At 43.3% G+C, this 14,238-nt stretch overlaps 1 long non-coding RNA gene across 1 annotated transcript; it reads right to left on the reverse strand.

Annotated features, from left to right (window-relative positions):
- Positions 1-213: 213 nt before the first annotated feature.
- On the reverse strand, positions 214-12,910 carry LOC125965000 (uncharacterized). Its single transcript, XR_007478417.1, has 3 exons — positions 12,576-12,910; positions 11,400-11,527; positions 214-1,463 (listed from the first exon to the last, which is right to left on the reverse strand). It is a non-coding gene; the product is annotated as an uncharacterized LOC125965000 (long non-coding RNA).
- Between the last annotated feature and the right edge of the window lie 1,328 nt (positions 12,911-14,238).

The following is a 14,238-nucleotide window of genomic DNA, read 5'->3' on the forward strand; positions in this document are numbered from 1 at the left end:
TTTCCATGAAGTAAATGAACTCTACCTTTCTCGACAGTTCCACGACATCATTTAAGTAGACTCTTTCCAAACCAACGTTTACGATCTATTTTTTTTTAATGTATTACACATGCTGGTAACACATCAACCCCCCCACACACACCCAAAACAGCTGAAATGCACCTCTGAGTTCAACACCTCTCCTTGGGGGTTTCTGCAGGTCAGTGTTCTCATGGTTCAGCTGAAAAATACCTATTAGCTCCTCTTCTCCATGTCAGCAGATGGACAGGTTGCCACTGTCTGGTGTCCTCACACAGCAAGTGCACCTTGCTGTTCACAGAGATGTGACCTAAAACGTTGTATGTTAACTTCATCTTTGTGGAGTACATCATATTTATATGCACCAAGATAAGTTTTTAGAAAAAATTTTATTGGAGTATAGTTGATTTACAATGTTGTGTTAGTTTCGGGTGTACAACAAAGTGATTCAGTTATACATATACAGATATCTACTCTCTTTTAGATTCTTTTCCCATATAGGTCATTACAGAATATTGAGTAGAGTTCCCTGTGCTTCACAGTAGGTCCTTATTGGTTATCTATTTTATATATAGTAGTGTGTATGTGTCAATCCCAATCTCCCTGAACGCACCGAGAGAACCTGATACTCTATTTAAACATATCCTCTGCTGAATAACCATTGCTTGCTTCATATGTCTTTTTATATAAATATAGAATTAAGGTATCAAATTGTCCTAAAGAAAAAGAAATTGAATTTGAATTCTAAAGCATATAATCTGAGAGTTCTTTCACTGGGAATTCTGGCTCTCTCTTATTTTCATACGAAGGGGTAAACTGTGGGTCAGTGTCCTAGTTTGCTGGATTTGATGATCATCAAGATCGGGCTTGTGTCTCACCTCCACTGGTGTCATCCCCAGTCTTTAATAGTAGAGCATTGTTCTCACAGACAAAAGGCATTGAGACAAAAGCCACTGAGGTGTCACTCCAGAAACGATTTCCAAATAGCGGCCAGGACTAACTTGCTGCCCCAGCTGGCAGAGAACACCCACTCTGAGCATCACCTACCTTTCACCTTTGGTGGAGAAGGAACCAGCCTGTGAGAGAATGAGGAGACTCACGCCCAGGTATTCACGCTTCCACTGCAAACGGACCTCGTAAAGACGGTCTCATTCCTGGACGGTTCCTCCTCTTCAGCCACTCTCAGGTTATTCCCACCTGAAATCATATTCCAGCATTCCACCCAGTCCCTCAGGAGGACAACCCTCCCTTCAGAGTCCCCATCTGCTTCGTTCTCTCTGTGCCATAGCTTCAAAGATTCCTCTGGTCCCACCTCCAAGATTTTCACTGCATCTTCATTTTTCATTTCTGCTTTGGCATAATTTCCAAGAATCTTCTTCCAGATCCATCAATTCTAAGCAACGAGGAACCTTCAAGAGCTGACAATAACGCTGCAAAGCAGGGAGCTGCAAACGTATTTTTGATCTTCATTAGATCTACAACTCCAGAAACGTAGTGAATTCTTTAAAACAGATACTTTCATTTCAGGGTAACATGAAGAAAAATATAACGAGTGGTGCTTTGGACTGAACTGTGTCCCCCCAAATTTATACGTGCAAGCACTAATCCTCCGACTCCCACCCTATAAGGACACAACAAGACAGTGTCATGTCCAAGCCGGGAAGAGAACTCACCAGAACTCAGTCATTCTGACACCCTGATCTCAGACTTCCAGCCTCCAGAACTGTGAGAAAATAAATTTCTGTTATTTGAGCCACCCAGCCTCTGGTATTTTGTTACGGCAGCCTGAAGCTGACTAATACTAGCGGCTTTGATTAAATTGTCCCTAAAATCCTTTCCAGCTCCAGATTCTTTGAACTTATATGTCTTTCATAAAAATGTTTATGCTGGTGTGGGTAGTGATGAGTGAGCGGGTATGGCCGGTGGGGAATGGAACTGTTAGGGTCAGAGATTCGAAAAATAGTGAAGTAAGTGACAAACTATCAAAACTCTCAAAAGGTAGTAAAACCCTGTCCTGAGACTTATCTGATGCAAATTCTATCTTGAGCTCCTCAAATATGAGTTAACACTATTCCCACTTTCGGATGGACCGGCCAGACTTTGATGCTCGAGTTCTAGAATGTGAGTGGAACACATACAATATTGATAAACCAAACAAAATTGTGGAATCTGCTTCAGGTATGGTGTAAAATATAAAATTCACTTTCACAACACACTCTGATTAGGTAAGCTATTAAGACTGACCAAGACTTTGTGATAGGATACTATTTCAGCTTGAGATAAGAGTAGAAGTAGATTGCTTTGATTTCAAGACATGGAAATTAAGCTGAATGCCTTTACATGCCAGGGCTAGTGTCTCATCTGTTCTGGAAATTTTCCCTATCCTCTCCTCTTGGCCTCACCCTATGCACAGACCCACACAGACACACTCTCCATCACACCCCCAAACTACTCACACATAAGAATATCTGGCTCTATAGAGACAGAAGGTAGATTAGTGATTGCTTCAAGCAGAGGAGGGGTGATGAGCATAGGAAATAATAGCTAAAAAAGGTGGAGGTAATGAACTTTTTGAGGTGATGAACTATTCTCCACTGGAGTCTGGTAATGGTTGCACATATCTGTGAATATGCTAAAAACCACTGAATTGTATTCTTTAAAATGGGCGAATTGTATGATACAAAAATACAATTCAATTACAACTGAATTAAACTCAATAAAGCTCTTGTTGAAATATATATCTGGGTTAAAGTTGAATGTCCACTTTGGAGGACAGCGGACAGGATGGAAGGTAGGGTAGAGAAGGAATAACAGAGCTGAAGTCAAGCCTTGTGGCCTAGACTGGACAGTAAGGGAACACAGGGTCATGGCTGTGGTTTCCTCATTGAACCACCCTCTTTGGAGGTCCAGGTCACAGCAGCAGGGTCATGGAAGTTTCTTCCACCTCATGCCGAGTGAAAATTCCTTCCCCATCCTCCCCCAGACAACTGAATCTTTGTCGGGGGCCTGACTTAGGAAGGACTTTGATTAGCATAAAGGATCATACAGGTGGAGGACGAGGAGTGAGTCATGTCTTAGAAAGCTGGGGTTGTTAAGCAGGCTGCAGGGCCCTGGGCTGGCCTCTCCAGCAGGAACACATTAACATGCAGATCTGGCAGAACAGTTTCCCCTCAGCCTTGCAACACACCTCCTGCCTGATTCCTATCCAAAATTCTAATTAATAGGAATTCATATTTTCACACAGCTCTGGCAGTTTGAATATGCAAGTGCCTATTCAATGCTCCAAAGACCCCAAGCACCCTTTCAATGCACATGGCTCCCTATACAAGGGCTCCTGAAATGCGGACGCTGTCTCCTTCACTGTCACCATCCTAAGAGCGTGGCAGCTGCACTCCCCAAAGCCAGCAAAGTGGGTTCTGTGCACAGAAGACATGCCTCAGCTCCCATCCACCATCTGCCTGGTTGGTGGGTGTGCAGCCTCAGCTCAGACAGACAGCTGCCCCTGACAATGGGGGAAACAGCAGCACTTCCTCCGCGCCTTTGGCAACAAGAAAAAAAAATTCTGCCGAAAGAATATGTAAAATTGCTGCAAATTTTGGATGCAACTGCTATTATGCCTCCTCACAGCTAAATGATCACACTCAGTAGGATGGGTTCTGTTTAGCAACTGTAACAATTAGGCACATTTATACAGAATAAGACACTAACAAGGCTAAAAGACTATTGTCCTGGACAAAGGGTTCCTCTCATAGGCTCTTCCATATAATAAATGATACCTTTAAAAAAAATGCTCTTTCAAAACCCTTCTTTTAAGGAAAATGACTGTCACTAATTATTTTGTTGTGAGCACAAATAAAAATTACTTTCTTCAAAAATTCTAACTCGAAATAAATTACTCTAGTCAAAAAGATGTACTCAATTAATTCTCTATTAAGGGTGTTGTAAAATCTAAGTGATTGTTCTTGGGTGCTGCATAATAAAGTTAGGCAGTTCCAGGAAAACATTTATCACTTGGCTAAGTAATTAGAGTATTTACTTAGAAAAACTTCTATAAGTTAAAAAAAAAAGACTCAAGAATTATTTATACAAGTCAAGTCTCTGAAGAAAAGGGAAAATACACACAAATAGAACTATAAAGAACATATCTCTTTTAAGGAAAGAAGCACCCAAATTTTCAAATGTGTCTTATTTGAGTCCCTGCACAGTTATCCCTCAGCTGCCCAAGCTCAGGTGTCCCCTTCCTGATCACCCCACAATTTCATCAATGCGCAACTGCTTCAGTGATGTGCACAGAGTTGTGAACGTTAGTTCTTTAGTTAAAATAACTCAGATTTTTCTGGACAAAGCACCTCCTAGAATAAATGTCACATAATCTAAAATGGGAAACTTTGGGGGGATTGCTCAGTGACAGATTATCCAAATCAGTTAGAATTATGCTCAATTGTGGGTAAAAAGAAACTCTTTAGGATTCACAACTAACAATGGCTTAAACAGTATAGAAGCTTATTTCTCTTGCATGTAAAAGAATATGGCTTCATGTCATTGGCAGGGAGCTGGCCTCCTCTTACTAAGCTGCTGCTATAATATCGTCAACATGTCCCACCTCATAGTGCAAGATGGCTGCTCAGACTCCAGCCATCTTATCTCCATTACAGCCAGCCAAAGGAGGAAGGGAAGAAGAACATGACCATTTCCTTTAAGGCCACCCCCTGGAAGCTGCACACAACAGTCCACTGACCAGACTTCAGTGGTCCTAGTAACTGCAACAAAGGCTAGAAAATGCAGTCTTTATTCTAGGCATCCACGTGCCTAGAATAAAGAAAGGATATTGGGAAACAAATAGCTGTCCCTCTCACAGCATCTGAGAAGCAAACTGCTGCTAACCATGAGGCCCCACCCTGCAATAACTTAGGGCTTCATTATTATTGCTGGACACGTGGTTCAGCAGAAATTGAAGGGTAAAGGTCACCTGCAGTCAACACACTAACAGCAGTATCCCCCCAGACCAGGGAGGCACAAACTGTCTGTGAAGGCCTGGATAGGAAGTGTCTTATGCGCTGCGGGCCATACAATCTCTGCTTCAACTATTCAACTCTGCCGTCGTAGCACAAAAGAAGCCATAGAAGGGCTTCCCTGGTGGCGCAGTGGTTGAGAGTCCGCCTGCCGATGCAGGGGACACGGGTTCGTGCCCCGGTCCGGGAAGATCCCACATGCCGCGGAGCGGCTGGGCCTGTGAGCCACGGCTGCTGAGCCTGCGCATCCGGAGCCTATGCTCTGCGACAGGAGAGGCCACAACAGTGAGAGGCCCGCGTACTACAAAAAAAAAAAAAAAAAAAAAGAAGCCATAGAAGATGCATAAACACATGGGTGCTGCTGTGTTCCAGTCAAACTTTGCCAAAAATGCCAACAACTGCTCCAGACCACTGGTCTCCTTACAACTACTGATTCTGTACCTCTACAAAAAATGTTTGAGCAACTCATTTATTTATGTTTATTTATGAAACACATATGTAATACTGTACTAACATATGTACGTGGAATCAAAGGGGGAGGTTTAAAATATGTAAGTAGAACTTCCTTATATTTTCTTCCCATGCCCCAAAGGACTGTCTTGTACACCCCACTTAGGGTGACCACACTGGTCAGTCTGACATTTGCAGGTGCTGTTTACTGAGCGCCACTGTGTGCCAACATTCTGCCTGGACCTCAGGACACAACGACTGATTAACCATATCCCTGACCTAAGGGAGCTGGAGTCCTAGGAAAAGGGGAGAGATATTTAGGCGAACACTGTGATGCTCTGTCCAGATTTCCCTTACAGGAAGAGCTGGTGCAGCAAAGGTCAGGAGTGCTGTGGACAGATAGGGACCCGCGCCCAGGGCCTGCTCAGCAGTGGGGAGCCTCACCCACACCCAGTGACTGATTGCTGTGTGGGTACAAAGGCCATCTCCAGAGCGCCCTTGGGGTCAGCCAAGCTGTCCCTGGCCTGCCTGGGCCTGCCCTCTCCCTCTGTCCATTCAAGCTTCCTCTTCCCTTCCTGCCAAAAGCACTGATGCCGAGGGGACTCCGCCGTGTTAACATGTCCGTGACAGACACATAACAACAGTGTACCGAAGCCTTTCAAGTGCATTCTGTGAGAATTTAGGGAGGGCACAGATAATGGCTGCTCCCTTTGGCCTGAGGCACCTCAGTCTACTTGTATGTATGGGGGGGGAGGCAAGGAGAATGGATGTGGCAGAGGGAAAGTCATTTTTTAAAACTTCTTCGGGATGGTTTAGCCTCAAACCAAGTCTTAAACAATCCCTGGTGTTTGCCAGGATGGGGAGAGAAAGAGAAGAGCATTCCTGGCAAAGGAAGAAGCATGAGCACCAACTGACAAAACCACATGGTACGTTTGGAGGACCTGCAAATTTATGTTATGTCTAGATCACAAATAACTAAAGTAACAGAGGCCAGCTGATGGTGTTTCTAATGACATTCTAATGAGTTTGGACTGTATGCCCCAGGTTCTTGCTACTAGTAGTGTGTTCCCTGGACCAGTACCAGCAGCATCACCTGAGAGCTCATTCCAACTGCAGAAACTCAAGCCCCATCCCCAGACCTACTGAATCAGAATCTGCATTTTAACAAGCTCCCCAGGTGATCTGTGAGCACATAATATAATTTGAGTAGCATGGCTCTAGGCGACTGACCCCTAAAGTGTAGTGCACAAAACCATCTACTAGGGGTGTGGGAAGAAAATAGTGAAATATCTATTATATTAATCTTATCTCATCCTTTAAAACATCTATTTTGGCATATTTATATACTATATAATGTATCAGTACAACACTACCTGCATATAATTTATAAATAAATACATACATAGATCGGAAGTGCATGCTCAGAAACATTTGGAGACACCCCACACACTCTCCGGGCAACAGGAAGGCACTGAAGGCTTTTATGCTGAGAGGGTCATGACCAGAGTTACTGCTCAACAGATTACCTGGAAGCCAGTGGCATGGTAAGCTGACTGGAGGAGGGCAAGACAGGAGGTGGGGAGATCTGTTAGGTTGGGTTTTTTTAGATTTTTGGTTAGGAAAGATTTTTTTTAGACTATTTTAAAAAGCAGGTTTTAGGTTCACAGCAAAATTGAGAGGGAGATACAGAGATTTTCCATATATCCCCTGCCCCAAATGCATAACCTTCCCCGTTATCCACATCACTCCTCAGAGTGGTACGTTTGTTACGACTGACAAACACATCATTATCACTTAGAGTCCATAGTTTACGTTAGGGTTCACTATTGGTGTTGTACATTCCATGGGTTTGGACAAATGTGTAATGACATGTATCCATTATTATAATGTCATACAGAGTATTTTTCACTACACTAAAATCTTCTGTGCTCTGTCTATTCATCCCTCACCCCACCTCCCAACACCCTGAAACCACTGATCATTTTTCTGTCTCCATAATTTCTCCTTTTCCAGAACGTCATGTAGTTGGAATCATACAGTGTGTAGCCTTTTCAGATTGGTAAAATGCACTTAAGTTTCTTTCATGGCTTGATAACTCATTTCTTTTTAGCACTAAATAATATTCCATGTCTGGATGTATCACAGTTTATTGATCCATTCGTCTACTGAAGGACATCTTGGTTGCTTCCAAGTTTTGGTAATTATGAATAAAGCTGCTATAAACATTCGTGTGCGGGCTTTTGTGTGGATATAAGTTTTCAGCTCCTCTGGGTAAATACCAAGGAGCACGATTGCTGGATCATATGGTAAAAGTATGTTTAGTTTTGTAAGAAATTGCCAGACTGTCTTTCAAAGTGGCTGTACTATTTTGCATTTCCACCAGCAATGTAGGAGAATTCGTGTTGTTCCACATCTTTGTCAGCATTTGGTGTTATCGGTGTGCCCGATTTTGGCCCTTCTAATAGGTGTGTAGCGCTATCTCATTCTTATTTTAATTTGCATTTCCCTGATAACATATGATGTGGAGACCTTTTCGTATGCTTATTTGCCATCTGTACATCTTCTTTGGTGAGTTGTCTGCTAAGGTCTTTGGCCCTTTTTTTTTTTTTTCTTTTGTGGTACGCGGGCCTCTCACTGTTGTGGCCTCTCCCATCGCAGAGCACAGGCTCCGGATGCGCAGGCTCAGCGGCCGTGGCTCACAGGCCCAGCCGCTCCGCGGCATGTGGGATCTTCCCGGACCGGGGCACGAACCTGTGTCCCCTGCCTCGGCAGGCGGACTCTCAACCACTGCGCCACCAGGGAAGCCCTGGCCCATTTTTTAATCAGGTTGTTTTTCTTATTGTCGAGTTTTAAGATTTCTTTGAATATTTTGAATAATAGTCCTTCATCAGATGTGTCTTTTGCAAATATTTTCTCACAGTCTATGGTTTGTTTTCTCATTCTCTTGACATTGTCTTTCACAGAGCAGAAGTTTTTCATTTTAATGAAGCCATCTTATCGATTATTTCTTTCATAGATCAGGTCTCTGGTGTTGTATCTAAAAAGTCATCACCATACCAAAGGCCATGTAAGTTTTCTCCTATGTTATTTTCTGAGAGTTTTATAATTTTGCATTTTACATTTAGATCAGTGATCCATTTCGTGTTAATTTTTGTGAAGGGTATAAGTTTTGTGTCCAGATTCATTTTTTTGCATGTGGATGTCTGGTTGTCCCAACACCATATTTGAAAGACTACGTTTGCTCCACTGAATTGCCTTTGATCCTTGTCAAGATCACTGACTATATTTATGGGGGTCTATTTCTGGGTTTTCAGTTCTGTTCCCTTGACCTGTTTGTCTAGTCTTTCACCAATACTACATTTCTTGATTATGATAGCTTTAAAGTGTCTCAAAGTTCAGTAATGTTAGCTTTCCAACTTTGTTCTTCTCCTTCAATATTGTGTTGGCTACTCTGGGTCTTCTGAATCTCCATATAAACTTCAGAATCAGTTTGTTACTATCCATAAAATAACTTGCTGGGATTTTGAAAGGGATTGATTTAATCTATAAATCAATTTGGGAAGAGGTAACATCCTGACCATATTGAGTCTTTCTATGCATGAACATGGAATATCTCTCCATTTATTTAGTTCTTTGATTTCATTCTTCAGAGTTTTGTAGTTTTACTCATATAGATCTTGTACATATTTTGTTAGATTTATATCTAGGTATTTTATTTTGGAAGGTGCTAATGTAAATGGTACAAATGGTACAAATGGTACAAATGGTACAAATGGTACAAATTCCATTGTTCATTGTTTGGCTTCTGTATATAAACCTGGTATTCTGCAACCTTGTTATAATTGCTTATTAGTTCCAGGAGATTTTTTTTTGTCAATTCTTTAGGCATAACGATTAACATAGGTAATCATGTCACTTGCAAACAAAGACTATTTTATTACTTCCTTCCCAATAAGTACATTTTTTATTTCCTTTCTTCACTTTATTGTATTAGCAAGGACTTCCGGTATGATACTAAAAAGCTGTGGTAAGAGGAAACATCCTTGCTTTGTACCTGATCTTTTTTTTTAATTTATTTTTTGGCTATGTTGGGTCTTCACTGTGGTGCACAGGCTTCTCATTTCAGTGGCTTCTCTTGTTGCGGAGCACGGGCTCTAGGCGTGTGGGCTTCAGTAGTTGTGGCTTGCGGGCTCTAGAGCACAGGCTCAGTAGTTGTGGCGCATGGGCTTGGCTGCTCCGCGGCATGTGGGATCTTCCCGGACCAGGGCTCGAACCTGTGTCCCCTGCATTGGCAGGCGGATTCTTAACCCCTGGGCCACCAGGGAAGTCCCTGTACCTGATCTTCATGGGGAAACTAAGTCTCTCACCATCAAGTGTGATGTCAGCTGTAGGTTTTTTTGTAGATAGCTCCTCAACTTTATTAAGTTGAGAAATTTCCCCTCTATTCCTAGTTTACTGAGACCTGTTAGGTTTTTACATACAACAACTAGAATTGAAAACCTGTCCCACGTGAAGGGAAAGGAGTCTTCAGACTCTCAACGTTCATTTGGAGAAAGAAGTCTATGTCAGGAGAGCCTCGGTGCTCTTTAATGGACAGGGAGCCTCCCATGGGAACTGTGGGACTTCTTTCAAGCGAGCTAGATCACAGCAAGTTACCAGGTTTCCCTCAGAAATCTGCTTCAAAACTTCGATTTGCCTAAGAGTCAAGGACAGAGTACTGACCTGATTGCTTCACTCCATCGTGGCTGTGTGCTTTTGCACCATAACTTCACCATCTCCCTTCTCACTTCTCCTGGAGGTTATTCCTGACCTGAGAGAGCTCTCTAACGCTCCTGGCCATAGATCAATAGCTGCCACAGGCAGTGAGAAACACCCCATGAAGCAGTCCCAGAGCTCAAATCTCTGCCCCTAGCTCCTCCCTCTTTGTAGAAGCTCAAACACATTCAAAGATGAATCTACTCCCATTACTTAGATTAAGGGGACCAAGGAACTGTGTTTCTTACCAGTTTCTTGCCCCATCCCATATGCCAGCCACCACATGTTGCTTTTGAACATTCTAAATGTTCCTAGGCTAAAGCCAAAGATTAATCTAAACAGGGTGATAACCAGTATGGCCCAGACCCCCACCGACTGGAACGGATACTAGCCTGGCTGGGACAGAGCCTGGCAACCCCCGGTTAAGGCAGGCATTAGTCCTTTGGCTGCTGGATGGCAGAGCAGTCTGGAGACCTACGGGAGGGACCTGAGGGGGCTGGAATTTTACCAACTTTTTACCAACAAGTGAGCAAATATTTCAATGTTGTAACAACCAGTACAGCCATTCTGGTGTATACCGGTTTGAATGAGGGGCCTAAGTAGATGGATAACATTTGGCTGTTTTACTAAAGTTTTTCCCCATCTTCTCTCTTATGCATGAGACAGAAGGTGCCCTGGACCACAACCCACTGGGAGCTTTGCTCCCTGGAGAGATTACTAAAGAAACTAAACACACACATAACTGCAGAACCTTTCTTAGAAGTGTTATCTGAGCAAAACAGCGCTATCTTAAAAATCACAATGCCACCCTCACCATACTCTAAAGATCGTGACTCCAGCTAGCACTGAATAAATGTACATTTTTTTCATCCTAATTGTTTTCAGACCACCGACTAGAATTACAGCATGAAAAGGCCGCTGTCATGTTCAGTATACATTTTTAATAGACATCTTTAAACATTTAGACAAAATATTATTTTTAAACGGCAATTCTTTAACTGGTAAATGTAATTATCTAACTTTAAAGAAAAAAAAAAAGCTGACAATCAAAATATTCTGTCACTGCTTTACCGAAGCACCTAAAATATCTTTTCAGCAAATGAAATGATTCTTTATTTTATGCTTTTAAAAATGCATTAGGGTAATTGCTCTGCAACAAATCACCTTCTCTGCTCCAAGCTCGACTGCCACATCCCTCACGTGTCCATCAACTGTGCACACTGTCATGATCTGATGATCGCCTGGGGTGAATCCCCCAACAGCATGTTTATAAGAGTATTCAGTTGAGCAATCTGCAAAATAATTATATTTCAATGGAGATATTATGCTGTGAAAAAAATCTATTTTATGTCAAATGCTAAATGAAGCAGTTATAGAACCAAGGCACATTTATTGGTGCTTCTAATCAAAGCAAATAACTTTTGCAAGCTGATCATTCCATTGTTTTCTTGCAATTTTAATTTGCTTCCTTAATAACAAAAATATACTTTTCAACCAGCAGTCGTCACTTTACTTCTGAATGAACAAAACGCTAGATCTTTTTTTTTTAAACAATTCCTGGTTTACCATCTCCATATGGTTGGAATCTATTTTCCCAAAGTCCTATGGTTAAAAAAGAAAATTGTACAGAAGTTAGTCTCCTTACAAAGGTTGTCTCAAAGTCCACATTTTCCTTAAGTCCAAAGGGGGACTAAGGGACCTTTAACCCTATCTGTTGGTGGCAGAAGAGTTGAGGAACTTTTGCTCCGATGCACTTCATTTGTTCCTTTGTAAAGTTTAAGGTTCAAACCCGAGAAGGTTCTTTGTAGGCTTCAACTTGAATGCATCCTGCTTTCTTTCAACATGCAGTCATCACCACTGCAACAGCGAGAGCCCCGAGCTTACCTCTTAGGACCAGATTTCAAACCATGCATTTGTATTTCCAGAAAATGTTGAGTACATAAAGAAATCACTCTTTTCAGCTTCAAAATGTAATAAAAAGCCGTAGACTTTCACCATACCTCAGCAAGCCTGACCACAAACACTGTGACATAGAGTATTGATGAATTTCTCATGAGAATAATAGTTCACATTTCCTGAAGGCTCACGATGTGCCAGGTCCTCCTTTAAGTGCTCTTAAGGCTCCCCTCTTCTAATACTCACAACAATCCTATGACATATAGTCTCTGAGTAGCCCATTTCACAGATGGGGAAGCTAAGGCTAGAGAGATAAGGTAACTTGCCCAACGATCTAGCCAGTTTTCCTAGATGTCCTCTGTCAGTGCTCAACAGATGTCGACCCACAGCCCCACACCTGCTTAAGAAAGTCTTCTCCCATAAAAAAACATTTAAAGTCCTTACCCACATCCCAACGGTCCACCAAATCTGAGTGCTGGTCAAAGTCACTTGAACAGCCAAGTCCACCACATAATGAAGATGCAGGGAATGGAGGTCCCAGGACCTCGGGGTACCCTTTTCTCTAAGGCTCAACAAGCACTAGCCCGAGAGAAATTTCTTCCCTCCTCCTCCCTCTTTCAACCTTATTTGCAGAAAAGACCCATTTGCAATCCTATCCAAACCTCACAGTAGGATTTCCCTTTCTACTATCTGCCTGTTTTCAAGCAGGAAGTGTGACTAATCACAACACTGTGATCGGAAGAGCTTACAGAGGGCTCTTGGCCTGGCTCTGATTACACCGCACTCCTTCAGCGCCAGTCAGCCGCTGCCCCAGGAGGATGCGCCGTCTCCACTTCACCCCCAAACCTGGCACGAAGGCCCCAGAAGGGGGAGAGGGCGCCTTCCAGCTTCTGGCCGCCCCAGGACAAAGCCGTTGACGGTGCCGCTTGCTCTACCCTCTCCACCTCCCGTTCCTGCCCTCCAGCCACCCTGCTCTACGCGCTTGTTATCAGGAAGCCGGTGCCATCTATAAGGGACTGATTATTACTGCCGAGAAATAGTGGTGATATGTACTCAGAACTGAGCAACTTAAAAAAAAAAAAAAAAAAAGAGGGCAATGATTTACTCCAGGGGAAAAAAGGTAGTTTGAGGAAAAATGATTGTTACACTTATTGACTAGATAGTGAACAACATTCACTCAGTCCTAACGATGTAAACACGAATATTAATTGAACAAAAATTGCGATATGTAAGGATTGAAGGTGAGAAGGGAGGGAGGTAAAGTACAGAGCTAAATCGTCATCTACCGCAAGAGAAAGTCAAGCGGAAAGGACTAAAGCGTGAAGTAACAGTGTGAGCACAGGATCTGGAAATAAGGGGGTAAATACCGGAAGAAACAGTTTAAAAATTGAAAGTGGTCGCCTCTGGAAGAAAAGATTCGAGGTGGGAGGAAGAAGGCAGAGGCCTTCTGCTCTTTGTTATAAGCCTTTCTCCTTGGTTAACTATGTGCATGTATTGCCTTAATAAACTTCCCTGGTGGCGCAGTGGTTGAGAGTCCGCCTGCCGATGCAGGGCATGCAGGTTCGTGCCCCGGTCCGGGAAGATCCCACATGCCGCGGAGCGGCTGGGCCCGTGAGCCATGGCCGCTGAGCCTGCGCATCCGGAGCCTGTGCTCCGCAACGGGAGAGGCCACAGCAGTGAGAGGCCCGCGTACCGCAAAAAAAAAAAACAACAACAAAAAAACCCCACATAAGTTAAGTTAAAGGTACAATCAAATGAGATACTGTTTGTAAATGACTCCGGCGCCTGGAACACAGCGAGCACACACTAAGGCTGATAGCGCAGCTGCTCCTGCACTGTCCCTGCTCCGCTGCCAGCCCGTGTGCAGAATCTCCCACTGCCCGTGCCACATCTTGTGTTCGTACTACAGATGATGACTGCATTTGGGGTTCTGTCTCAGGCTTCCCCTCCACCTCCATCACGCTGCCTTCCTGCTGCTGCCTGCTTCTGGCTTTCCTGTCTGCTGCTGCCTCCGTCTAGAAGGCTTGCCTCCCAGATGTTCTCACCTACTCATCCTTCAGTCCCTCTCAAAGTCACCCTCCAACAGAGGCCCTCCCCCGCCATCCTA

Source organism: Orcinus orca, chromosome 7, assembly GCF_937001465.1.
Source record: "Orcinus orca chromosome 7, mOrcOrc1.1, whole genome shotgun sequence".
NCBI classification, from domain to species: domain Eukaryota; kingdom Metazoa; phylum Chordata; class Mammalia; order Artiodactyla; family Delphinidae; genus Orcinus; species Orcinus orca.